Source organism: Aedes albopictus, chromosome 1, assembly GCF_035046485.1.
Source record: "Aedes albopictus strain Foshan chromosome 1, AalbF5, whole genome shotgun sequence".
NCBI lineage: Eukaryota > Metazoa > Arthropoda > Insecta > Diptera > Culicidae > Aedes > Aedes albopictus.
Window position 1 is genome coordinate 248,474,236 of NC_085136.1, and position 27,223 is coordinate 248,501,458.

General features: G+C 44.0%; 1 protein-coding gene across 2 annotated transcripts in view; it reads left to right on the forward strand.

The window, feature by feature from the left end:
• The window catches only part of LOC109400410 (protein bunched, class 2/F/G isoform), an 864,004-nt gene that overhangs the window by 511,290 nt on the left and 325,491 nt on the right, over positions 1-27,223 (forward strand). The window lies entirely within an intron of this gene.

The window sequence follows — 27,223 nt, forward strand, 5'->3', positions numbered from 1 at the left end:
GACGGAAACAGAATACGAGGGACAATTATTCAATTTTATTACTTCAAGGAAATTGTAACTCTTGCACAATATTTTTGAAATGATATGGAAGCTAACCTATATAGGGGAACTTACGTATTTTCGGCAGTTTTGCTCTCTTCGTCATGGGGGGTTTTTTGAAACCTGTTGAATCCAGAGTTGGACTCCGCAGAACTCTACGATCGAATAAAGTTCGCCGTAACACGAAGTTATTTATCTACAAAACGCTGTTTAGACCGGTCGTCCTCTATGGGCACGAAACATGGACCCTACGTGCAGAGGACTAACGCGCCCTTGAAGTTTTCGAACGGAAGGTGTTGCGTACCATCTACGGCGGAGTGCAGATGGAAGACGGGACTTGGAGAAGGCGAATGAAGCACGAGCTGCATCAGCTGCTGAGAGAACCAACCATCGTCAATACCGCGAAAATCGGGAGGCTACGGTGGGCGGATCACGTCATCAGGATGTCGGATAGCAACCCGACTAAAATGGTTCTCGAGAGTCATCCGACCGGTACAAGAAGACGTGAAGCGCAGCGAGCTAGGTGGGTCGACCAAGTGGAGGACGATCTGCGGACCCTACGCAGAGTGCGGAACTGAAGACAAACAGCCATGGACCGAGTGGAATGGAGGCGGCTACTATGTACAGCAGAGGCCACCCCGGCCTTAGCCTGATCGGTAAGGTAAGTATGAATCCAGAGTTGGTCCCAAATCCTTCCCAACCAAGCTGAATTATATGGCCAAGTTTCAGGCAATTCGGCCGAAAAAAATACCCCATGACGAAGAGAACAAACCTGCCGATAATACCCTTTGTCACCCTATTAGTAAATTATATCAAATTGGCCAAGAGGCGCTAGGCAAGGATCAAGAATCAATTTGATCAGAATTGGTCGGTACTTACATAGAGCGGAATAAGATAAAAACCCTATACATTTCAAATTATGAATTGCATATGTAAAAGAAGGAATAGTTAGATAAAGCTCAAAAGGTATTGATATTTTTAATAGTTATTTATGTAACGAGTTGCAAAAAGTTGATTTTTTCAGCACGAGTCGTACATTTATTCAACGAGGCATTGCAAAATTTTATGCAATGATTTTTTCATAATGCAACTCATTTGAGTTGCATAATGTTCATAATGCAACTAAAATGAGTTGCATTATGAACTTTATACAACTATTTTTCATTATGCAACTCGTTTCAGTTGCATAATGAACCAGTACGGAAAAAATGGTCATTATGATACCAAAATGAGTAAGATAAAATATAAATTATGATACGGAATTGCATAAAATATTTAATTTAACTTTTTCTATTCAAATTAACTTTGCTGAGTTGATTCAGTCAAAGGTAGTTGAACTCCGCAAAAAAGCCCGGAGATTGCCAACCACGAACCAACTGCAATCGTCAAATTGCAGCACCGCTAAAAAAGAGCGTACCACTAATAAATACCATCCGGTCACCGCATCGCGTAGATTTCCGGCGCCACGGCACCGGCAGCAGCACAGAAGAGCACAAACCGACACGTGAGACGAATGCTTAATTACAAATGATGTACACCAGCATTGGCACTGCACTGCTTAGCTGCTAGAAAGCTAGAGCGAGAGATGATGGAGGGCAACATAGATACGAAAAAAAAATTGACCGAACCGAGGAGAAATCTAGCTTTCATCCAACTTCCTCCAACGCCGGATTGATCGGCGCCGAACCGACCGACAGGTATCTAGGTGCACAGGTTCAGCTACACACGAACGAACATCGAAAGTAATGATAAATTCAGAAAAGTCCGAAGTCCGCCATGTGCCTACTGCTAACGCTGCAACACAACATCCACACTCCAGAGCATCATCAATAACGGTCCCTCCGGTGCGGTGTATGATTCGTCCCGAGTCCAAAGAGTCCGACGACGCCGGACGGAGGAACCGACAAAAGTTTATTTTCCACTCCCCGTCTATCCGACTCTACACACTGCGCCCCAAGGCAAGAAGCTGAAAAACTTACGCACATCGTTCCAAATTACCATCTTGTTTTCAATTGACTGAATCTGGTGCCGGGGTTTCCTTCATCGTCGTCGTCCGGCCGCCTAGCATAGACCTCTCCGAACGACTCAACCGAACTGGAAGCAGCTGCTTCAAGTAGAGAGAATTCTAGGAAACCCAAGGAACCGATCCGTGGCAGGCAGGGTGGGTTATAATCATAGTCATAGACTACCTACTGCACTCCGGTATCATGTGGATGGATGAGGCAAAAAAAATGCGAAAAAAAGGGGAGACGATCAGAGGGGTAGTAGGATCATTTTCCTGGTTGAAATTTTTCGTTATACTCATCGAACGACGATGGTGCTCATCGACCATCTGGAGACAGCCAAACGCGAATGTAAACCCTTCATCTCAGGCGGAAAGTGGACCACAAAAACTTGAATGAGATGTTGTTCATGCGTTGGATTTTATAATTCATTTACTTTTACTTACATTCAGCCCAGTGCACACACAGTGTTGCAGGGGGCCGAGTTGAAAGATCTCCATCCTGGGCTATTGCCCGCCATCACCTTATTAACTTGTAGCCAGGTCAAATTTCTGTCAACTTTCTGTACTTCTTAGTTGAGTCTGCGCCATCTTGAGCATCTGGATCAGATCTGGATATCTGATGTGATGTCCTGCTGGGTTCCAATCTAACGCTTAGTTAAAGATTTAGTTCCCGCCCCTGCGTAGAGTTGGGCTAGTACACCTCCACTCTCTCCCGAATATCAATCGCTACCGGCTTTTGATGACATTAACGATGGAGCTCCACGTTGGAGATCCAATTATGAGGCCACCATGTACGAATTATATACCGCAGGCATCTATTGATGAAGACCTGCAGCCGTGCAGTGTGCTCCATTGATACACGCCAGGTTTTACTGTCGGATTTTGGTGCGTCGACTAATCTGATTATTTTTCCATACATTTCGTAAACTCGCAAAAGCAGCCTTCGCATTCTTGATCAGTGCACCCTTATCGATCTTGGTGTTACCATCGACCGCAATTTGGCTCCTAAGATATTGGAATTTTGGTCAGCTACCGTGAAACTGGAAGTGTTGATCGTGTTTACACCTAACGATTAGGTCTTGTTGACGTTGATGGCAAGACCTGCCGCCGAGGAGTGACCGGCAAGACCATCGAACCGATGAGGAACAATAGCGGTGATAGTATACAATTTTGCCTCACTCCAGCAACGACCCGGATGGGATCGGACAAAACACCGTTGTGCAGTATTCTGCACGAAAATGCCCTGTACTGTGCTTCAATGAGGCCGATGATTTTATCAGGGACTTTGCGCCTTTGCGCCTGAGAGCTTCACACATATTTTCGTGATCCAAAATGTACTGTCAAAAACTGTAGTTTGCATGATAATCGTGGGTGTATGGTCTTGACTATCATGCAACAAAAACATTCACGTATGACCAGATGAAATATTCATGGGTGACTGTGACATTTTTTTAATCACGGCAAAAAATGTAGTGGATTGGCAAATTGAGTGAACTAATGGAATCCCAGTGGTTCCGAAAACTGCGAACGGGACATGCGTATAACTTAGGAACCGGAAGTGTGAAGAAGCGGAGACAAAGATTTTCGGATTGTGTGTTCCGAGTGTCATAACCACCAATGGAGCAGGGAAGCAAAAGTCAGTGGCTGCCAACTGAATAGTTACGGCCCACGTCTAACAGATCAAAAAGACTCATGCCATACGGTTATTTTGGACCTGGCTAATTGAGTTGATGTTGAAACCCGATATCCTAGGCCATTTTGGAATTGAATATGGCGCTTGGAGTTTCGGGGAAAATATAGCGACACTACTGAGGGTTTCCGCCATCCTCAAAAACGCCTCTGTAACGCCCTTGAAATCAAATCCGCTGAAAATGCTTCTTGAAATGCCTCCGAAATCTACATTGAACCCCTGAAACCTCATTTAACGCACCTTAGATCCTGCAAAGCCCCCAAAAACGCCATATAACGCCACCGTAACGTTTCTGAAATCCGCCGAAAATGCTCTGAAGCTCTTTGGAATGCCTACAAAATCCCCCTAAAACCCCCAGAAGCCCCATGTAACGCACCTCAGACCCTCCGAAGCCCTAGAAAATGCCATGTAACGCCTCCGTAACGTTTCTGAAACCCGCTGAAAATGCTCTGAAGCTCTTTGGAATGCCTCCAAAATCCCCCTAAAACCCCCAGAAGCCCCATGTAACGCACCTCAGACCCTCCGAAACCCCAGAAAACGCCATGTGACGCCTCCATAACGTTTCTGAAATCTGCCGAAAATGCTCTGAAGCTCTTTGGAATGCCTTCAAAATCCCCCTAAAACCCCCAGAAACCCCATGTAACGCACATCAGACCCTCCGAAACCTCCAAAAACGCCATGTAACGCCTCCGCAACTTTTCTGAAATCCGCTGAAAATGCTCTCCAATGCAATGCTCCAAAATCCCCCTAAAACCCCCAGAAATCCCATGTAACGCACTTTATATCCTCCGTAACCCTCAAAAATGCCATGTAACGCCTCCGTAACGTTTCTGAAATCTGCCGAAAATCCTCTGAAACTTCCTAAAAAACCTCCGAAATCTTCCTTAACTACCCCCCTTCCCCCTCAGACCCCTAGTAACGCTCCTGACACCCTCTAGCACGAGTTATCCGCATTTTTCTTTCGCAGTTTTCGGAACCACTGGAACTTCAGCTCTACATTTCAAAACTGTCATTTCGTACTCCCATCATCTTGATTTATGTTACATTCATGGTAGACGACATTCATGCATCGACGGCAGCATGAATGTAGTGTGTGACGGTAGTATGCAACATTAGTCATGACGGTAAAGGCGTTGCGACGATAATGAAAAAAAAAAGTACTATACGGTTCACTGGTTCCAAGATTATGCGGAGCGTGACAATAGCGTCCACACAGGATCGTCTGACACGAAATCCTGCGTACTGCCATCGGAGAGTTGCGTCAATCTTCTCCTGTGTCCGATTAAGGATCACTTTGCAGAGAACTTTGAGAACGATACACAGCAACTTGATGCCCCACCAACTATCATACACAGTCAGGTCACCCTCAGCTCCGGATTCCAGAAAATTTCAAAAAAGGTTCGGACACGATCTGAGAAATTACGGATGAGATTCACGAGGTTTCACGATTGTTCAAAGTGATTTCAGGATTATGTCATGAAACTTCACGAGAGTTTCATGGCAGATTAGAGGTAGGGTATTTATGCAACGCCCTAACATCCTTGAAGTTTCCTTCGTGAAGCCCCCTGGAACTACTGTAAAACATTACCATTAAACTTTCTGAAACCTCCTTGGGAAGGTTTCGCTGAAATTCTTCTGAACACTTTTTTTATCTGTATTAACCAGATTTTTAGCCCTAGGCTCGGGATCCACGCTTTACTTCCCTTCCGAAGGAAGCACTCACATTTAGCGAGTTTGTAGGGAGTGGGATTCGATCCCAGGTCCTTGACGTGATTGTCAAGTATTGTAACCATCACACCAGGTCCGCTCCCACTGAAAACTATCTTAAACATCTGGAAGTCACATTTGATCGACTTTTGAAACACTCTTAAATCGCTCAAATCGTGCTTAGTACCATAGTTTTGACTTCTGCAGAACTCCTTTCTAACCAGACGTCTTTATTCGATAGAAATATGTGTGTGTGTGTGTGTGTGTGTGTGTGATCCAACTAACCCCCACTGTCCGGCAGTGATATTATGGAAAAAAGATTTCTGCAATACCATATTGATGCTACTGCAAAAGGCTTTAGTCCGGGAGTTAGAAGGTGATAGCTCTATTGCAGATTTAGAGACCCATTTCAGAATGGCTGGAGAGACACGTCCATTCAGAAGTCACTTTCACTTACAATAAGCCCCGCATGTGTGCATTACCGTTATCAAATGGAAAATGATACTGCAAACACACTTCCTGATTCAAAGATAATCTTCGAAACTGGCACGTATTTAATTCAATTTGTTGTACAATCAATGATCAGAACAATCTCACCGAAAAACATCCAAGGTAGCGCTGCCATCACCATGGTAACGTATTCACGCCGCAGTCAGGCTTACTCCTCCTCTCGCACAGTCAGGTCACTCCTCGTCTCACCACCTTCGCGCACGCAATCAGTCATCATTAGAACACACGTAACTTTATCTCTTTCAAAATTATGGGCATGAGGCTACATTATTTGATTCTAGAACTCTCTAAACACTGATGGCGTGGTGTATTAGCCGAAACCGTAGAAAACCCCGAAAAAAAAAACAGAACAAACACTCCAAACATAAAAAGCTGTCGGTTGGCAAAACGCGGAATAGGCTAATTTTTCGACACTCCCGATAGGAATTCCGGCACCGCGTGCGTTATCCGACCTGCTTGCAGCGGCATGCAATCACACACAAGACAATAAAACGCCTTCGGATGGCGTAGCGCTACCAATCATATCACGATTTGTCGGTCAAAAGCTTCAGCAACATGGAATTAATTTTGAAAATATTTCTTTATAATTCTTCACAATTCTTCCCAAAACCACGAATCACTGTACAATTCACCACATAACACAAAAAACTCTTTCACACGCGGATACGGATGGCGTAGCACCGGCCAAACCGTCAGCATAATCGCGAAGAAAAAAAACGAACAAGCGGACGCGAAAGAATTTGTGACGAGCAGCTCTAAACACGTCTGCACGCGGCAACGCCTACTGCGCTTCTTCGTCTTTATTCGATAGAAATATGTTGCCATTTTTTCGGACAGATGTGTCGAGACAGAAATATCTTTTCCCTTTTACTAAGAAGGCAGTGGCGAATTTTCTGTAGCGTTACCTCTCTCTAGTAAAAAAAAGGGCCATACATTCCTGTCTAGTGGAGACGCAGTAAATACGAGAAAACATGCAGGAAACTATTCAAGGGGGTTTTCAGGGAGGTACCTAGTGGTCTCAGGGGCGTTCCAGGGAATCACAGGGCATATCAAGGGAGACTTGGAGGACTCCAAAGCGTTTCAGGGGTCTCAGAGAGCTTTGGGTGGGTCTCTGGGGCACTTCTGGGGTTCTCGGGGCGTTCCAGGGGTAACTGGAGGTCTCAAGGGCTTTTCATGAGACTTTAGGGGGTTTCAGGAAGTCTCTGGGGGCGCTTCAAAGGCGTTTCAGAAGCATTTTAGGTGGGACCGTTGTTGGAGCGTTTCAGAGGATCCAAGGGTGTTTCATGAAGAATATTTGGAATTCTCAGGACCGTTTCTGGATGTCTCAGAGAGTCTCTGGGGCGTTTTAGGGGGTCCTATGGCGTTTCAGGGAACCGTAGGTGTGTATTTAGTGGTCTCAGGGGCGTTTCATGAGGTCTCAGTGAGAAACCAGGAGGACTCAAACGGCGTTTCAGGCCTCAGTTTTCTCCTGTAACCCATACTATTGAACACGGACGAACCGACATGACAGTGGTGATTCGAAGCGCGTTTCTTTTGTCAAATCAACGCCAACGCCAACCTTTTCCAATATTAAAACACGGGGTTTTGGGGTCAAGCTATCAAGTCAACGCGAACCGTTGTATCCTTACTTCATTTTTAAAAGTTTCCGAATCATATGCTGACAAACTTCCCCGGTTACACCGGAAAACTTTTAAAAGATTAACCTTAATGGCTAATGGCTTCGATCTCTACCCCCTTTATACTCTGAGTGGAAAAAGACCGATATAGCCATGAAATGATTAAGTTATAAATAAAATACGGTCGATAAATCAGAATATGATGTACGAGAAAACATTCCAAAAAATATCCAAGGCACCCAAGGAGGTTCCAGAAGGGTACCTGGAGAACTCAGAAGTGTTTCGGAGGATTTCAGGGGCTTTTCAAGAAGTACCAGATGTGTTTCAGAGAGTCCAAGGGCGTTTCGGGGTAGGTGGGGGGCGTGAGGAAACCGGTATGTTAACAGATAAATCTGCACATGTGTGTTGGACGTTGAATTTACTTGTTCAACATCATTGAGACAAGACATAATCATCAATAGTACGCCACAATACTCGGTTTGTGGCTGCCACCCTCAATCCTCAGTCACGCCCAATGCTCGCCAGGTAGCGCTCCACCTGGTCCGCCCATCGTGCTCTCTGCGCTCCACACCTTCTTGTGCCAACCGGATCAGTTGCAAACACCAGCTTTGCAGGGTTGTTGTCCGGCATTCTTGCAACATGCCCTGCCCACCATATCCTTCCGGCTTTGGCCACCTTCTGGATGCCGAAGATCGTCTTTAGCACGCGTCGCTCGAAAACTCCGAGTGCTTGCCCGTAGAGGACCACATGGTGCATTTGGTGCGTGGGTGAATCTTTTTCGACCGCAGTTTCTTCTGGAGCCCGTAGTAGGCCCGACTTCCGCTGATGATGCGCCTCCGAATTTCACGGCTCACGTTGTTGTCAGCCGTCAGTAAGGATCCGAGGTAGACGAATCCCTCCACCACCTCGAAAGTATTCCCGTCTATCGTAACATTACTACCTGAACGGATCCGGTCGTGTTCGGTTCCGCCTACCAGCATGTACTTTGTTTTTGAGGCATTCACCACCAGTCCGACCTTTGCTGCTTCGCGTTTCAGGCGGGTGTACACTGTAGAGTGGGTCATCGTTTATATGGAAAAATAAGAAATTCAATGGTATCCCATCAGATCAAAGCTTTTTCGATCCCATTTCAGGACCCAAATAAGTGTGCAAAATTTGGGCTCGATCGGTTCCCAAGCAACACACATGTTATAATAGAGTTACGACAGCGCAAGTTTTGGTTGTAGAGAAGTTTATTTTACGTAATTCTAACATTGTGTTGAAATAACGTAAAATAAACTTCTATACAGCCAAAACTTGCGCTGTCGTAACTTTTATATAACATGTGTGTTGCTTGGGTTATGTCTACGTTTTGCGCATCGCGTTTGAAGTTTGTATGGGGTTTTACATGGAAAAACACACTTTTTTGCATTTTTCTCATAACAAGCTCATTTTTTTCTAAAACCGTGTAACCGTTAAAGTAAAAACATAGCCTAGAGTGTCTTGAAAAACTTTGTCGAAGACCGCGAAGTGATGTGATGCTTATGGAAAAAGTTATAGCGTTGGCATTGCTTGGCGAAAAAGCATGATTTTGTTGCTATTGTTATTCCTTCACATGTTAAAACATAAACACATGCATGCGGTTCGTTGGTTATAACTCTTTTCACAAGCATCGGATCGCTTTGCGGTCTTGAACAAAGTTTTTCAGAACATCCTAGGCTATCATTTTACAGTATCGGTTAAAAAGTTTCAGACAAACTTTTTCAACTTATGGCTAAAATGCAAAAAAGTATGTTTTCCCATACAAAATCCCATACAAATTTCAATTGCAATGCGCAAAGTGTAGACGCAACCGATCGTGCTCAAATTTTGCACAGATACTCAGGACCCGAAACGGAACCAAAAAAGCTTTGATCTGAGAAAACGGTTCCGATGACCCACACTAGTGTAAAGCTCTGCCACCGTTCCAAATGTTCTGGCAATAATGTCCATGTCGTCCGCAAAACACACAAATTGACCGGATTTTGTGAAAATCGTTCCCCGGCTGTTGAGCCCGGCTCGTAGCATCACACCTTCCAGAGCGATGATGAAGAGTAGGAATGAGAATCCATCACCTTGTCGCAGTCCCCGGCGAGATTCGAATGAACTTGATAATCCACCCGAAACCCTTAGACAGTTTTGCACACCGTCCATCGTTGCTTTAATCAGTCTAATCAACTTCCGAGGGAAGCCGTATTCGTCCATGATTCTCCATAGCTCTGCTCGGTCGATACTGTCGTATGCCGCCTTGAAGTCGATGAACAGCTGATGCGTTGGGACCTGGTATTAACGGCATCTCTGGAGGATTTGCCGTACGGTGAAGATCTGGTCCGTTGTCGATCGGCCCTCGATGAAGCCGGCTTGATAACTTGCCACGAACTCATTCGTTTTAGGTGACAGACCACGGAAGATGATCTGGGATAGCACTTTGTAGGCAGCATTCAAAACAGTGATCGCTCTGAAGTTCTCACATTCCAAATGGTCGCCTTTCTTGTGAATGGGGCAGATTACCCCTTCCTTGCACTCCTCCGGTAGCTGTTCGGTTTCCCAGATCCTGACTATCAGCCGATGCAGACAGGTGGCCAACTTTTCTGGGCCCATTTTGATGAGTTCAGCTGCGATACCATCCTTACCAGCTGCTTTGTTGGTTTTGAGCTGGTGAATGGCATCCTTAACTTCCCCCAGCGTGGGAGTTGGTTCATTTCCGTCCTCCGCTGCACTGGCGTCGTCGTTTCCTCCGTTGCCGTGGGCTCCCGTGCCTACGTTCTCCACGCCGTTCAGGTGCTGATCGAAGTGCTGCTTCCACCTTTCGATCACCTCACGTCCGCCCGTCAAGAGGCCTTTGTCTTTATCCCCACATATTTCGGCTCGCGGCACGAAGCCGTTACGGGATGCGTTGAGCTTCTGATTGAACTTCCGTGTTTCTTGGGAACGGCACAGCAGTTCCATTTCTTCTCACTTCGCTTCTTCCAGGTGGCGCTTTTTCCCCCGAAAGAGGCGGGTCTGCTGTTTCCGCTTCTGTTTGTATCGTTCCACGTTCTGTCGAGTCCCTTGCTGCAGCATTACCGTCCTCGCTGCGTTCTTCTCCGCCAAACCATTCGTTTCGTCGATTCCGTTCCACGTACGATGGTGCTCTCGGCTGCGTCGTTGATGGCTGCTTTTACTGTGCTCCAGTCCTATAAAGGGGCCTCATTTAGCTCGCCCTCGTCTGGCAACGCGGCCTCAAGATTCTGCGCGTATGCTGAGGTGACATCCGGTTGCTTCAATCGCTCTAGGGTGTACCGAGGTGGTCGCCGGTACCGTACATTGTTGATGACGGAGAGTTTTGGGCGCAGTTTGATCATCACCAGATAGTGGTCGGAGTCAATGTTGGCGCCACGATAGGTCCTGATGTCGCTAATGTCGGAGAAGTGCCGTCCGTCAATCAGAACGTGGTCGATTTGAGTTTCCGTCTGCTGTGGTGATCTCCAGGTGTAACGATAAGGGAGGCTGTGTTGGAAAAAGGTGCTACGTATGGCCATATTTTTGGAGGCGGCGAAATCAATGAGTCGTAGGCCGTTTTCGATCGTCTGCTGGTGAGCGCTGAATTCCTCCTCCTGGCCTACCTGAACGTTCAAATCTCCTATGATGATCTTGACGTCGTGGCTTGGGTAGCGATCGTACTCGCGTTCGAGCTGCGCGTAAAATGCGTCCTTGTCATCAGCAGTGCTTTCGGAGTGTGGGCTGTGCACGTTTATTATACTGAAGTTGAAGAATCGGCCCTTGATCCTCAACCTGCACATTCTTTCGTCGATCGGCCACCAACCGATCACGCGCCTCTGCATATCACCCATCACGATGAAAGCTGTTCCCAGCTCGCGTGTGTTGCCGCAGCTCTGGTAAATGGTATGATTACCTCTAAATGTTCACACCATGGATCCTGTCCAACACACCTCCAGCAGCGCTACGATGCCGAACCCGCGGTCCTTCAGTAGATCGGCGAGAATGCGGGTGCTCCCAATGAAGCTAAGAGATCGGCAGTTCCACGTACCGAGTTTCCAATTGCAAGTCCTTCTTGTTCGCTGGGGTTGTTGCCGTTAGTCTCTGTTCGTATTACAGGCGTTACAATGGTTTTTTTTACGGCTGGCTCGTAGGGCCTGACACCAACCCCCTACTTTCCGGAGGACCGTAGTGCACAGTTGAGCTTAGAGTCCTTCCCTGGCACTCGGACGTAGATCAGCCGCCCCTAACATGGGGATCAGACGCTGTTGTGAGCCGCTCCTCCTGGAGAACAGACGCTACGACCAAAGTTCCCACCGGGGTTGGTTACCCGATCTTCCCTAAGGTTGCTCATAGTTTCCGGCCGGTACCGCGAGGAGGTAGGGATAGGAGTTGCTGGGCAGTGGCTAGTAGATCACAATCGCATCTGAATTGCTCAGCATACCCAGCCTTTACCGTGCCTTGTGTTGGACGTTCTCTGAATGAAAATTGAGTAAAAAAAATGTGCTTGAATTTCATGGAAACTTCGATTTCCGATTTTGAAACTGAAAATATAGTGAAATTATACGTATTTATTTAGAACATGCAATCAGTGATCAAAACACCACAAATACAGTAGGACATCACCCTCTAAATAGAACACAAAACCCCCATCCAAAGAGATCAACGACCTCGTTCGAACAACCACGTTCACAAAAGTGCCCTTTATTATAACCAATCAACTTTACCTGAATTAACGACAGGATGTTGTTAGCTCATGTAAATGAAATCAATAGGGGAGACTGGGGAGACTTGATCCCTTTTTCTTAATTTACCTGAAACTTTAAGAAAAAACACAAAACTAGATCCGATTTCCGTACAAAATGGCAGGTAAACATCTATTGCAAGTTAATACACAACAGAAAGCCTTTAAAATATTGTTAAAGTTTTCAAAACTGTGTTTTTATGGAGGCATGTCTTATGATGTATTTTTCAAAAATGGGTGACACTTGATCCCCCTTTGAGCACATGGTTTATTTGAAAGGAAAATAATTCCAGAGTCTTCCCATTGATTTTCTTTTCGAGTTTTCTCGTATTTTCGATGAATATGGAGTGTTTGAAATTGTAAGATTTCCTTAAATATTTAAGGATATGCCGTATTTTCTAAATGGGGAGACTTGATCCCCTTTTCTTGGTTTGTACTAAAGTTATAATTTTCTGACACATTTTATCGTTGAATAAACTAGAATTCCAAGTAAATAGAGGCTCCCGAATAGAATTTTATTTTTCACATGTATAATGTGTGTGTAATCCTCGAGGGATCAAGTCTCCCCATGTCACTGTTGTGTATACTAAGCTGAATAAATTGAAATATGTTAACAACAACCTTATTTGGATAAATAAGTTTGAAAGTATTTTATTTAAACTATGTGCTGTAAAATTTTGACACGGTTTGGTTCAATTTTCACAAAGTTATTGAGATTTTTCGGAATCGCCTAAAAGATTTCTGAAGGACTGAGAACAAACCATAAGCCATTAAAAAATAATGCAATGTACAATCGAAATCACTTGTTGCCAAAACATAGTCGTTTGTCCAGGAGTAGTTTTGGAAAAATTATGCTAGAAGAAAAATGGTTTTGATTCCGAGCAAATATGGGGGGAACAAGTCTCCCCAGGGATCAAGTTTCCTCAGTCTCCCCTATTGCCAGCGATGAAAAAAATAACACACAGAAAAAAAGTAGAGTCCCCTCGAACCACCAAAGCTCTCCCCCTCCCCCTCACAAACTGCTGCCCTTCAGCCTGGTCGGCCACAAACCTAGAACTGGAATTGATACCAACCGACCGACCGAAGCCAATACATGAGAGCCTTGCCTATTCCTATCCCTTTGCACACGACGACGACGGGGCGGTGTGCCATTTTCGTACGCTCCATGACGAACCGACCGACCGTCGAACGCACGGTCCAATCTTTCATTACACTCGTTATCTCCTCCTAGAAACGACCCTTTTCTTCCGCGCCGCCCAACACCCCACCTCCACGGACTCATAGACACCTCAATCACGTACCGCGCACTTAATTTCGATCCAATTTCAATCATCATCATCAACAGCAGCAACAGTACAGCGGCAGCAGCATTGGCAGTACTATCGCGCATCGCCTTCACATTCGCACATACGCACATGTGTTCGTTCGGGCGATTTTTTTTTTCGCTTTTCCTGGACTTTACATTCTCGTCCCGTATCTAACCCCAACCTTAGTCCAAAGCCAAAGCGAGAAGAACAGAAGTTGCACAGAAGAGTTACCGGGGCGAACTTTGGGCAGAAATTCTTTTTTGTGGGTTTTCTTCTGCTATACTTTTAAATAAAGTGAATCCTTAGAACACCTTATATAGAAAAGCAACCATTTTCACAAAGCCGTCATCGATTTGGGAAACTTATTGATGGTACATGTTCCGAGGTTATGTTCAACAGCAAAACAGAGCTGAAAATTATTAGACCTCTCAGTTTACTGCTATTTGATGTGCAGTTTGTATGGGTTTTGATCAATTTTACGTTTGACCACTTTCGGTGGGACACCCGGAACCGATTCCGGTTGTCTCAAATATAGTCTCAGACTATGTTCTTTACAACTGTTCATCGGGTTACCTAAAAAATCGAAAATTCATCTGATCTGAGGCTATTTTCTTGCTAAACGTTAGGCAAATTTTGGAAAAAGCCGCGTCGCATGCATGATTTTGGTTCACTTCTATTTAATCACTTGTGATGGAACCGATTCCTAAATACTATTACTAGTTCTAGATGTGGCCTGAGTCTATTTTCTTGTTGACCGTTCATCAGATTATCAAAAACCCCGCTATAGTTTGTTTCCCTTCTATATATTACCACTTTTGGTGAGTTACACGTCACCAGTTCTGGAACACTACCGGTTTCCTCAAATATGGTCTGGGATTATTTGCTGGCTAAACATTTATCATGTTACTAAATAAGTCATCAATATATCACATGTACTGTTTTTCTTTTACATTTGACCATTTATGGCGGGACACCCGGAATCGGTTCCGTAACACATTGTGCCTATTTTCTTGCAACTGTTCATTATGCTACCAAAAAGCCGTGATTTGAGGTATCGCATACACGGGTTTGGTTTCACTTCCGGCCCGGAACCGGTTATGGAACACTACCGGTAGTCATTTAAATAGTCTGAGCCTTTTTGCTTGTTACCATTTTAGGTTATCAAAAAGCCTCGCTTTGCTGTATTGCATACATGGGTTTGGTTCTATTTTATATTTAGCCGCTTTTTAAGGGAAACCCGAAACTAGTTTTGACACTACTGGCCGTACCTTAATGTGGTCTTAGCATTCTTCCTTGATAACCGGTCATCAAGTTGTCGGAAAGGCCGTGATTTAATGTGCCGCATTGTTCACTTTTCTATACGGCCACTTCCGGCGGGACACTCGGAACCAGTTCCGAAACACTACCGGTTCAGATATAGTATGAGTCTTTTTTTATGCCAACCTTTCATTATCAAAAAAAACCGCGCTTTGATATGTCGCATGCATGGATTTGGTTCACTTTAATATTTGACAACTTCCAGCGGGACATCCGGAACCGGTTTCAAAACACTACCGGTTCAGACATGGTCTGAGGCTGTTGTCATGCTAACTGCTCGTCAGGTTATCGACAATGCCGCAATTTGATGTGCCGCATGCATGGGGGTCGATCACTTTTATATTTGGCCACTTTTGGCGGGACATCTGGAAACGGTTACGGAACACTACCGGTTCAGATATGGCTTGAGCCTTTTTTTATGCCAACCTTTTATTAGGTCATTAAAAAAGTCGCGCTTTAAAATATCGCATGCAAGGATTTGGTTCATTTTAATATTTGGCCACTTCCGGCGGGACATCCGGAACCGTTCCGGAACACTACAGGTTCAGATATGGACTGAGACTGTTTTCTTGCTAACTGTTCATCAGACTATCGAAAATGCCGCAGTTTGATGTGTCGCATGTATGTGTTTGTTACATTTTTATGTTTGGCCCCTTTCAAGGGTACTGGTCCGGAATACCTAAATGGCCATAACTCCTGAACGGCTGGATCGATCCGAACCATATTCAATAGGAAAGGGACCAGATTCCACCTCGAATGAATCGTCGGTCATTAAAATCGATCGAAGTTCACTGCCAAAAAGTGATGTGAGTTTTTTTTGTACATATACATACATACACAAACATACACATACACACACAGAGACATTACCTCAATTTGTCGAGCGTAATTGATTGGTATGTGTGACCCTCCGGGCCTTCCATCAAAAAGTCATTTTTAGAGTGAACATAAAGCCTTTCCAGTACACTTAGTGTACGAGAAAGGCAACAAATACACTACACAATGTCTTCATCCAGGGGCTGTACAGACTTAACATAACATAGACAACAGACGACATATACGGCACCCTGTGGATCAATGGAAAATTTTCCGTTCGACGAGAAGTTTTCTCCAACTGAAATGGGAATCGAACAAACACTACGTGGCTTACAATACACCTAAATGGCTGACGTCGCCAACCGTAAGGTCACGAAACCCCCGGATTTTGACGGTGTTTCAGGGGTCCCGGGGGTTCTTGAAGGCTTCCAAGGGGGTTTCAGTGATGTTTCAGAAGAGTTTCACGGGTTTGCGAAGGTGTTTCATGGATGTTTCAGGGTTTTAGGTGGTATCAGGTATTTATCTCCTGGAGCGCCCTTGAAACTCCATAGAACACCTTTGGAACATGCTGGAACGCCCCTGAAACATGTTGAAACCCCCTGGAACGCTCCTGAAACACCCTGAAATCCATTGAATCACCCTGGAACGTCTTTAAAATCCTATAGTGCGCTACTGGAATACCCTTGCGACTCCCTGAAGCCTAATGGCCCCCTAAAGCTTTATGAAAACACCTGGAACACTTCTTAACAACCCCAACCCCTCCCCCAAAAACTCCCATGAAAAGCCCCTGAAAACCACCTGGAACACCCTTGAAACTTCTTGGAACACCCCAATGGATCGGAAATTAAAACTCAAACAATTGGAACGCTCCTGGAACATTTTGAAACTCCCTGGATATACTCCAAACCTTCCTGGAACGCCCCTGAAACCCCCAGAAACCTGGTTAAACACCTTGGAACCTTGTAAATTCTCTGGGGCGCCTCTGGAACTCTTTGAAACCACGCCATGGGACGTCATAAAAGTCCCTGAAATTCCATAGAAACACCCTTGGAACGCCTCTCATGTATCCTTTAATTTCCGGGATCACCCCTGGAACTTCCTACAATGCCCCTGATACCCCTTGTGAACCCCTGTAAGGCTCTGAAATCCTCAGAAACAAGCTGGAATACCCTGGAAAGACCGTGAAACTGCATGGAACGCCCCCGAAACTCTCTGGAACATCCATAGAACGCATTTGGGATCCTAAAACCCCTGGAACACCCTGAAATCCCCTAGAATTCCCCTGAAATCATCCGAAAACCCTTGGAACGCTCCTGAAACCTCGTAAAATAGCCTGTAACACCTCTAATAATCTCAGGAATCTCCTGAAAAACCCCGCAGCCTCATGAAACTCCTCTGGACCGCCACTAAAACTTCGTGAATCAATATGAAACGCCCCTTAAACCCCTATGAACACTTCCGGAATTCCTGAAACTCCAGGAACACCCATGAAACCTTCTGGAATTCCCTGGAACATTTTAGAACGCCCCTAAAACCCCTGGTACATCCCTGGGATTCTTGTATAACCTCCTAAATCTCTCTGGAACGCCCATAAGCACAATAAAACTCCCATGAATCTTACTGGTACGACACTGAAACCCCTTGAAAACCCATGGAATGCTACTGAAAGCTCCGCAATACCTCTGGAACGCCCTTGACACCCTTTGAAACCTCTTTAAATTCCCCTAGAACGACCCTGAAATTACATGACCCTCTCGAACCCCGTCCCTGATTTTTTCCTGGAATGCTCATAGGAGCCCCTGACTGGTCCTGAAACGTCCCTGGTGCACCCCTGCATAATTAAAATTGGAAACAAAACTGCTGGTCATGCTCATTTGGGTAATATCAGTGTTCAACAATTTGATCATAATTGACCATTTTGACGATTTTGAGCTGAGCATATCAAAAAATTCTTCAGATTTCAAGCTTCAGCAGGAACTTTTTAAAGATTATTTTGACGATGATGAGAAAAATTACAATAAATCGGAGGAAATTTGGTCGATTTTAAAGCTCCATACCTTTTGTATGGGATGGAACATTGGTGAACAACTTTAAACTTCATTCACTTTAAACTGGGCTTTTGTCACTTACACTGCTTTGCTTCTAACCCCCTTATTTGCTTTCGGCTCCTTTGATACCTATCGTAATCTGAAATACCGAACAATTCAGCCAACGAATTCGATTTCTTGATATTTCTAGATAGTTATAATGGATATTAAAGTATTTTAGAATTATTTCAAAAGAAAAACAAAAAATCTTCATAAGAGCATAAGAGCATAAGAGCAGACATCCGGGCAGTTCTCCAGCTGAATTTTGGAGCAAAATCGTATGCATTCCTAGAGAAAATACATTCAGCAGACTTTAGATTCGCCGTACAGGAACAGAATTCTGCGTCGACGTCTAGAAAACCTTTGAATCTTAATACAGAGGACCTTTGATTTTCAGTCCAGAAGATGTCTGAAAAGTTAAATGACACATTCAAAAGACTTCTGAGTCTAAATCCAGAAAATTTCTGAATCGGAGTCCAAAGCACTTCTGCATTGAAGTTTCGAAGACTCCTGAGTCGTAGGCTTCAGGGTTGAGTCTCGAAGACAAAGACTTACAGGTCGAAGTTCGGAAGGCTTCTGGAATGAAGTCCAGAAGATTTCTGGGACCAAGTCCAGATGACTTTTGGGTCGAGATGTCCCATAAATTTCTGAGTCGAAGTCCAGAAAACTTCTGTGGGTCGAAGTCGAGAAGACTTCAGGTCGAAGTCCTGGAGGCTTCTGGGCTGAATGCGTCGAAGTTATGAGACTCCTGAGTCGAAGTCATGAAGACCGCAAGGTTGATGTCTCGAAGACTTTTGCGTCGAAATCCAGAAGAAGTCTGGGTCGAAGTCTCGAAGACTTCTAGGTTGACGTCCAGAAGATTTCTGGGACGAAGTCCAGAAGACTATTGAGTCAAGAAGTCCAGAAAACTTCTAGGTTGAAGTCCAGAATATTACAGGTCGATGTCCTGGACCTGTCTGGGTCGAAGTCCAAAAAACTTGCGTACACTCAACTCTTGATCATGAAGACCGCAAGGTTGAAGTCTCGAAGACCTCTGAGCCGAAATCCAAAAGAAGTCTGGGTCGAAGTCCCTAAGACTTTTTGTTCAAAATCCCTAAGACTTATGGGTCGATATTCGGATGGCTTCTGGAATGAAGTCCATGAAAATTAATGGGATGACGTCCAGAAGGCGTTTGGGTCGAGAAGTCTCAAAAACTATGGAGTCAAAGTCCAGAAGACTTCTGAGTCGAAGAGCAAAAGATTTCTGCGATGAAATCCAGAAGACTTCTGGGTCGAAGTAGAGAAGATTTCAGGTCAAAGTCTTAGAGGCTTCTGGGTCGAGGTCCAAAAGACTTTTGCGTCGAAGTTTCGAAGACTTCTGAGTCGAACTCATGAAGATTTCAGGGTTGAAGTTTCAAAGACTTCTGGGTCGCAATCTAGAAGATTTCTGGTTCAAAGCACCTAAAACTTCTGAGCCGAAGTTCTGAAGATTTCTAGGTCGAATTCCAGAAGACTCCTAGGTCGGAGTATGATGCCTTTTAGATCGGAGTTCAAGAGGCTTCTGGAATAAAGTCTTATGATGAAGAAGATTAATGGGGCGAAGTCAGAAGAGTTTTGGGTAAAGATGTCCCAAAGACTTTGATCGAACTTCGGAAGGCTTCTGGAATGAAGTCCCGAAGACTTCTGGGTCGAGAAGTCCCAAGGACTTCAAGTCGATTTCCTTGAGGCTTCTGGGTCCAAAAGACTTCTGTGTTGAAGTTTCGAGAGTCCTGAGTCGAAGTCTTGAAGATCTCAGAGTTGAGGTCTTGAAGACTTCTGGGTCAAAGTCCCGAAGATTTTGTGATAAAAGTCCCGAAGACTTCTGGGTCGAAGTCTAAAAGATTTCTAGGTCGAAGTCCAGAAGATTCCTGGGACGAATTCCACAAAACTATTGAGTCAAGAAGTCTCGTCGACTTCTGGGTCGAATTCCAAAACACTTCTGTGTCGAATTTTTGAAGACTCCTGAGTCGAAGTCATGACGACTTTAGGATTGAAGTCTCGAAGACTTCTGGTTTGAAATCAAGAAGATGTTTGGTTTGAATCCCGAAGATTTTTTGATCATAGTCCCGATGACTTCTGGGTTGAAGTTTTGAAAACTTTTAGTTCAAAATCCAAAGGACTTCTGGGTCAAAGCATAAACATTGTGGAGCGGATCTGGTATGATGGTTAGAACACTTGACTGTCACGCCGAGGACCCGGGATCAAATCCCACTCCAGACAAACTCATAACAATGTGGGTTCTTCCTTCGGAAGGGAAGTAAAGCGTGGGTCCCGAGATGAACTAGCCTAGGGCTAAAAATCTCGTTAATACAGATAAAAAAAAAGTATGAACACTTTTACGTCGAAGTTCGGAAGGCTTCTGGAATGAAGTTCAGAAGATTTATGAGACAATGTCCAGAAGACAATGTCCAGAAGACTTTAGGGTCGAGTAGTCCCAATGACTTCAGGTCGAAGTCCTGAAGGTTTCTGGGTCAAAGTCCAACAGACTTTTGCGTCGAAGTTTCGAGACTCCTTAGTCGAAGTCATGAAGATCTCAGGGTTGAAGCCTCGAAGACTTCTGGTTCAAAATCCAGAAGAAGTGTGGGTCGAAGTCCCGAAGACTGTTTGATCAAAGTCCCGAAGATTTCTGGTTCGAAGTCTAGAAGATTTCTGGGTCGAGACTTTAGTTCAAAGTTCGGACGGCTTCTGGAATGAAGTCCAGAAGATTTATGGGACGAATTCCAGAGATCTTCTGGGTCAAGAAGTCCCAAAAACTGTCTGAGTCGAAGTCCAGAAGACTTCTGGGTTGAAGTCCAGAATACTTCTGAATCGAAGTTGATGGAACTTCAGATTGAAATCCTGCAGGCTTCTGGGTCCAAGTTCAAAAGACTTCTGCGTGAAAGTTTCGAAGGCATGAAGACTTCAGGGTTGAAGTTTAAAAGACTTCTGGTTCACATTCCAGAAGATGTCTGGGTCGAAGTCCCGAAGACTTGTGTCAAAATTCCAAAGACTTATGAGTCGAGGTCCAGAAAACTCCTGCGTCGAAGTACTGAAGACTTTCAGAAGTCCATGAGATTTACCTATGAGAATACTTCTGGGTCAAGAAGTCCCGAAGACTTATGATTCGAAGACCAGAAGACTTCTAGGTCGAAGTCTTGAAGGCTTCTGGGTTGCATTGCAGGAAATTTATATGTCGAAGTTACTATTGAAATACGACTGTATGGTTGACTCTCTCGATTAACGGCTACGCAGTCTTGGGATTTAAAAAACGAGTTGTTTTATTCACCCGACGTTTCGACACGGGGATAGTGGCTTCCTCAGGGGGAAAATAATTACGATCGTTTTTTGTCAATTGCTTTGTCTAACTGTAACTGTCCCTTATTGTGTCGTTTTTGGTACATGACTGCGGAACCACTTTCAGTTTAACGGTTTCTTGGCAATCCGTCGGGTGAATAAAACAACTCGTTTTTATTATTATCGACAGAGTTTATGTCGATGTTCATAAGGCATCTGGAATGAAATCCACAAGATTTCTGAGTCAAAGTCCAGAAGATTTATGGGACAAAGTCCAGAAGACTTTTGTGTCGATAAGTCCCAAAGACTTCAGGTCGAGTAGTCTTCTGAGTCGAAGTCCAAAACACTTCTGCGTCGAAATGTCAAAGACTCCTAAGTCAGAGTCATGAAGACTTCAGGGTTGAAGTCTCGAAGACTTTTGGGTCGAAATCAAGAAGATGTCTGGGTCGAAGTCCCGAGGATTTTTGATCGAAGTCCCGAAGATTTCCGAGTCGAAGTTTTGAAGACTTCTAGGTCAAATCCAGAGTACTTTTGGTTCAAGTATGATGACTTTTGAGTCGAAGTTCGGAAGGCTTCTGCAATTCAGTCCAGAAGACATTTAGGTCGAGAAGTCCCAAAGACTTCAGGTCGAAGTGTTGGAGATTTTTGGGTCAAAGTCCAAAGAACTTCTGCGTTGAAGTTTCGAGACTCCTGAGTCAAAGTCACCAAGACCTCAGGGATGAAGTCTACAAGACTTCTGGGTCGATACCCAGAAAAAGTCTGGGTCAAAGTCGTGAAGCCTTTTTGTTCAAAGTCCCGAAGATTTCTGGGTCGAAGTTCCTAAGACTTCTGGGTCAAAATCCAGAAGACTTCTTGGTCGAAGTAAGAAGACTTTGAGGTCGAAGTTCGGATGGCTTCTGGAATGAAATCCAGAAGATTTATGGGACGAAATCGAGAAGTCCCAAAGACTTTTCTGATGAAGTCCTGAAGACTTCTGGATCAAAGTCCAGGCTACTTTTGGGTCGACCAGTCCCAAAGACGAAGTCCTGGAGGTTTCTGGGTCGAAGTCCAGAATACTTCTGCGTTTCAAGGCTTATGAGTCGAAGTCATCAAGACCTCAGGGTTAAAGCCTTGAAGACTTCTGGGTCGAAATCCAGGAGAAGTCTAGGTAGAAGTCCCAAAAACTTTTTGATCGAATCTTAAGTACTCCAACTGAAGACTTCTGGGTCGAGGTCTAAAAGATTTCTGGGTCGAAGTCCAGAAGATTTCTGGGACGAATTCCAGAAGACTATTGAGTCAAGTCTCGACGACTTCTGGGTCGAAGTCCAAAAGACTTCTGTATCGAAGTTTGGATGGCTCCTGAGTGTAAGTCATGAAGGTTTCAGGATTGGAGTCTCGAAAACTTCTGGGTCAAAGTCCAGAAGATGTCTGGGTCGAACTCCCGAAGACTTGTGTCGAAGTTCCAAAAGATTCAGAGATGAAGTCCAGAAAACTTCTGGGTCGAAGTACTTAAGACTTTCAGAAGTCCAGGAGATTTATGAGACAAAGCCCATAATACTTCTAGGTCGAGAAGTTCCGAAGACTTCTGATATGAAATCCAGAAGATTTCTGAGTCAAAGTCCAGAAGAGTTTCGAGTCGAAGTCCCGAAGACTTTTCTGTTGAAGTTCTGAGGACTTCTGCATCAAAGTCCAAAAGGCTTTTGGTTCGAAGTCCAGAAGGGAAACAGTTTTTCTCTGTTGGGTCGAATCGTATCCCGAATGGGTGGTTAAGTACACCTTATAGTTATCGTTTATGCGGGTATGCTCATGCTCACAAACAACTTCATTTAATTAAAAATTTTAGAATGTCTCGCGGCATGAGTAGATAAAAAGCGAAAACTTTCCCACCGGATCACAAAATTGTTGCTTCAAAACAAGGTTACATCAACTATCGTCATCAAACCGCTAAAATTCACCCCTAGCAGCAAATTGCGCCTCGGATGACCACGTTGCCTACTTAGCGTCTCAAAAAAGCTACTAAAAAGTTAGCAAATCGCACCTTCAACAGAAGGCGGTTTGTATTTCGCTTGTTCGTCCTAGAGAACAACTGCCGGCAACTAGCTTGCTCTAACCATCTGCGTCACACGACCGACCGAACCGAACACCGTAAACCCCAAGCCGATCCAAGCAGCTAGAGCTATTCTACATATTTTCGATTTTACCATATATAAATATTTTGCCTTCATTTGTTTTTCGCTTTTCGCGCTCGCACTGAAAAATAAGGTACCTACTTGACTATTTTCGCACCCTTCCGCCACGCTTGGCCCTTCACCCTTCCCTGCCCAACACCGAATACACCTACCTGCATGTGCATCGGAACCCTGCGCCATTTAGTAAGCTACTTACATCGAGCGAGTGAAAAAAAAGGCATTTGCACATTTAAGTCAATGTCAAATATTTACTCGGCCGCGATCCGAGCAGGCCGGGGGCCGGTTTTTCAGCAACAGCAGTCAGTGGCAGCAGCTGATGCCTACTTTGGCTATTGCTGCTGGTGCTGTTGCTGTTCATTGTGCACCACACCACATTAGAGTACCATACCATAGGCAGGCACCTAAGATACGTGTTCGCCTCCTATTGCAAAATATGTGTGTGCAATATTCAGCAACATTCGATTCGATTGAGTAGGTCCCTCTGTCTGTCTATAACTAGGTAAGCTAGCTACGAAAAAATGCATCCATCCATCCGTCCGTCCATTCGCCTGTCGTTCGTTTCGTATGCTGGTTCGATTGGACAAGACACTTGCACTTGGCCCTAGCCCTAGCCGCGCGCGATGACGACGACGACGGTTGTTGGACAGTGATGCCAGCTCCATTATTATTCGCTGAAATGGAACTTCGCCAATCTGCCACCAGGATGCTATAATGAGCCCTTCGGCTTTTGGTTCTGGTTACACTGGAACATCCATTTAGGTACAATTCATTTAGGTAAAATTTGCTTGAAAACCTCTATTAACCTTGACGTACCCGACCCCCGACAACTTATTTTCAAAATGTTGGCATTTTGTCAATACTCATCCAATTTTTTTGATGTCGCCCTCAATCGATCATAAATTGGTGGTGGTTTATTATACTCAAGTGGCCATGTAATATCTGGAACCATTTCGGAGATATTACGGATTGTACTGGGGCCTGGGGATGGGGGAAGAGTCTGTTTTGTCAAATGGCTAAAAGTGATTATTTTGTGTGTTATTGTGTTTGAGAGGCCCCGCGGAACCTGTTGCAGGTGTTCTGAAGCAGCCACATCAGTTGGTACATACTTCAGTCAATTTTTTTGTGCCCCATGCTCTCAAAATCATGAAGACTGATACGACGCATGGCATGTTTTGGGTGCAAATCAGAAATGTTCCCGATTAATCCCCCGTGGAACCTTTGCTAGATGTTCCGGGGTGGCCATATTAGTTGATACAGACTTCAGTCTATCGTTTCTGACCCAGTCATTCTAAATCATGAAGATTGATATGTCACACGGCATGTTTTGGTTCAAAACCAGAAGTGTCCCCAATGAGGCCCCGCGGAACCTGCCACGGGGATACGGATGGGTCAACTTATTCAAATCTGGTTATATCAGTTGTGTTTCACTGTTCGCAACAAAAATATCGCTGAAAATCGATGGTTCAAAAACAACAACACACGAAAAAATCACTTTTAGCCATTTTGACAACCCCCTGACCCCAGCACAATCTGGAATATCTCCGGAATGTGTTCAGAGCTCTACCCCATTTGGCATAATGCCATTTGGCATAATGCCGTTTGGCACATTCTTACCATGAAAACGGCATTATGCCAAATGGCCATTATGCCAAACGGGCTTATGCAAAATGGCATTATGCCAAATGGGGTAGAGCTATACTTAGGATTAGGAATAAAGTTGATTTACGAAAAAAAATAGCAAGTGGAGTCAGGGAGAGTTTGGGGCATGTTTAGAAATCTCCAAAAACTCTTGAGTACAGGTAATCGGCTCTACAAGCGTAATTAGACGGGAAATGCTTCTTAAACTCTTTGAAACCCCCCGATACGCCCCAAATCTCATTATTACACCTTGATCAACATGAAACGCCTTAAAACGCCTCTAAAAACTCCCTGGAGTTCATCTGGGAGCCTCTGAAGCCCCTTAAAATACCTCCGTTTTCTCTAGAAATTCCTTGAAACGCATGCGCCTTGTAAACTCTCTGAATCCTCGCATGATCTAGCATATCTTCCTTACAACCTTGAAATTAATTTAGGTAATAAATCCATTGAATTAATCCGACCGGTGGGCTGTTGCAGTCGATCCAATGATTCCGGTGCAGTCTGACGTCTGATTCACTACTGCTCCGACGACCTAGATCTGTGTTACAACGCGATCCAATCGACTAGCCCCCGGAAATGGATCTAGTCCACATTGGCAGATTTCCCCCAATAAAGACAACCGATCCGAATTTACTTTCTTTTCGATTTATCTCATCCTGACATCCCCCGGCACCGGAAATTTTCGTCTCCGAAGGTGCCCTGCAAGAAGAATTTCTCTTCTGAGTACCGCACTCTACAAAGCGTACCAACTCCGCTGTAGTGCTAACACGTCTGTAGTATTTACAACAGACGTGTTCATCGCGTTTCAATTGTATTTGTCGCTACATATACGTCGCCGTTAGTGCCGACAATTCCTACCATTTCTCTTCGCGGGTGCACAAGCCTTGGGCAACTGAACATTACATACTCCAGTTTATCTTGCATGTCCTGACACTCAAGACATATCATTGAACTTCGTACGTTCAGCTGGGCCCGAAGTCGATATGACTTTTGCACGGTGTGTTTATAGAGCAACTTTAAAACAAAAAAATAAGTAAGTCTGAAATTTTGCCCAATTATTCTTTGGGCCATTCCCTTCAATTTGCTGGGTCGGTGGAAAACATCCATCGGGGGGTCTAGAACAAAAAATTTTTTTTTGAAGGTTTTTCATGCAAAAACTATTAAAAGCGCATATTGTAAATTATTGCATCTCCTACAAATAGTCACAACTTTTTTGTCTTTAAAGATAGAACCATAAAATTTTCAGGCGTTTCGAAGTAGTATGCGTAGATGACTGTGTGAAAATTTCATTGAAATATGTTTAATGGTTTTCAAATAATAGCAAAACTATCAAACGCATTCCAAAATACTTAGCTTAGTAGCAAAAGTCCAACAAAATATCTATATTTTTTATATGATAATACATGAAAAATATTTAATTCTAAGCACCTTGAGTCATTATGATAACGGTACTGTGAAAACTTGTTTTTCAAATGATGAATAGATACATAGTCAAATACTGAAATACATGAAAGGAAAATACACACACTGCCATTATATAGCTTTTCACTGAAATATTAATTATTTATTTCAAGAACGTGGTATTACGTATACATGTTTACAAGTACAAGTATGCCTCTATCACGAATCCTATAAGAAACATAATTATCATGATTGCTGAGCATGTCAGCCTTCTCTAAAAAAAATATCTGAATGTTATTTGGTAAGCCAAGAGAAGCACTCGAAGATTGGGAAACATCTCTGTTTCGAGGAAAAAGTACAGGAACTAAATTATTTTGGAAATAATGTTTACAAGCTCAAAATTAAATAGTATTTCGCCTAATTCTTTGAAAAAAACAAGTTAACTCTGTTAAAGACCTTATAATAACATTGAAATTGTGGGTATGAGTCTACATTAAACCACTGTCTTGAAGGACGCAATAAAGAGAACTGAATTCAAAACAGAATTCAATATTCGATCAAGAGCAACCTTACGATACTAAACATAGTTTCCGGATTATTCCACGATATTTAACATAGCTGTTGGACCTAAACTTAAGTTTGTCTTTGAATTTAATAGCAATATGATGCTTATTGCTTATGCCACCATTTATTAACAAATAACTGATAATAAATACTGAAAGAATAGTTAAAAAAAACGGAGTTCTTATTGAAAATGTTTCTACATTAAGCATGGCAATTTGGCTGTTCCGCTTAAAGCCTAGGAAAAACAATTTGATAACAATGATTAAAATAGTCTTATCGATTTACATATGATGTCTCAAAAATAGTTTCTGTGTAATTTGAAGCCT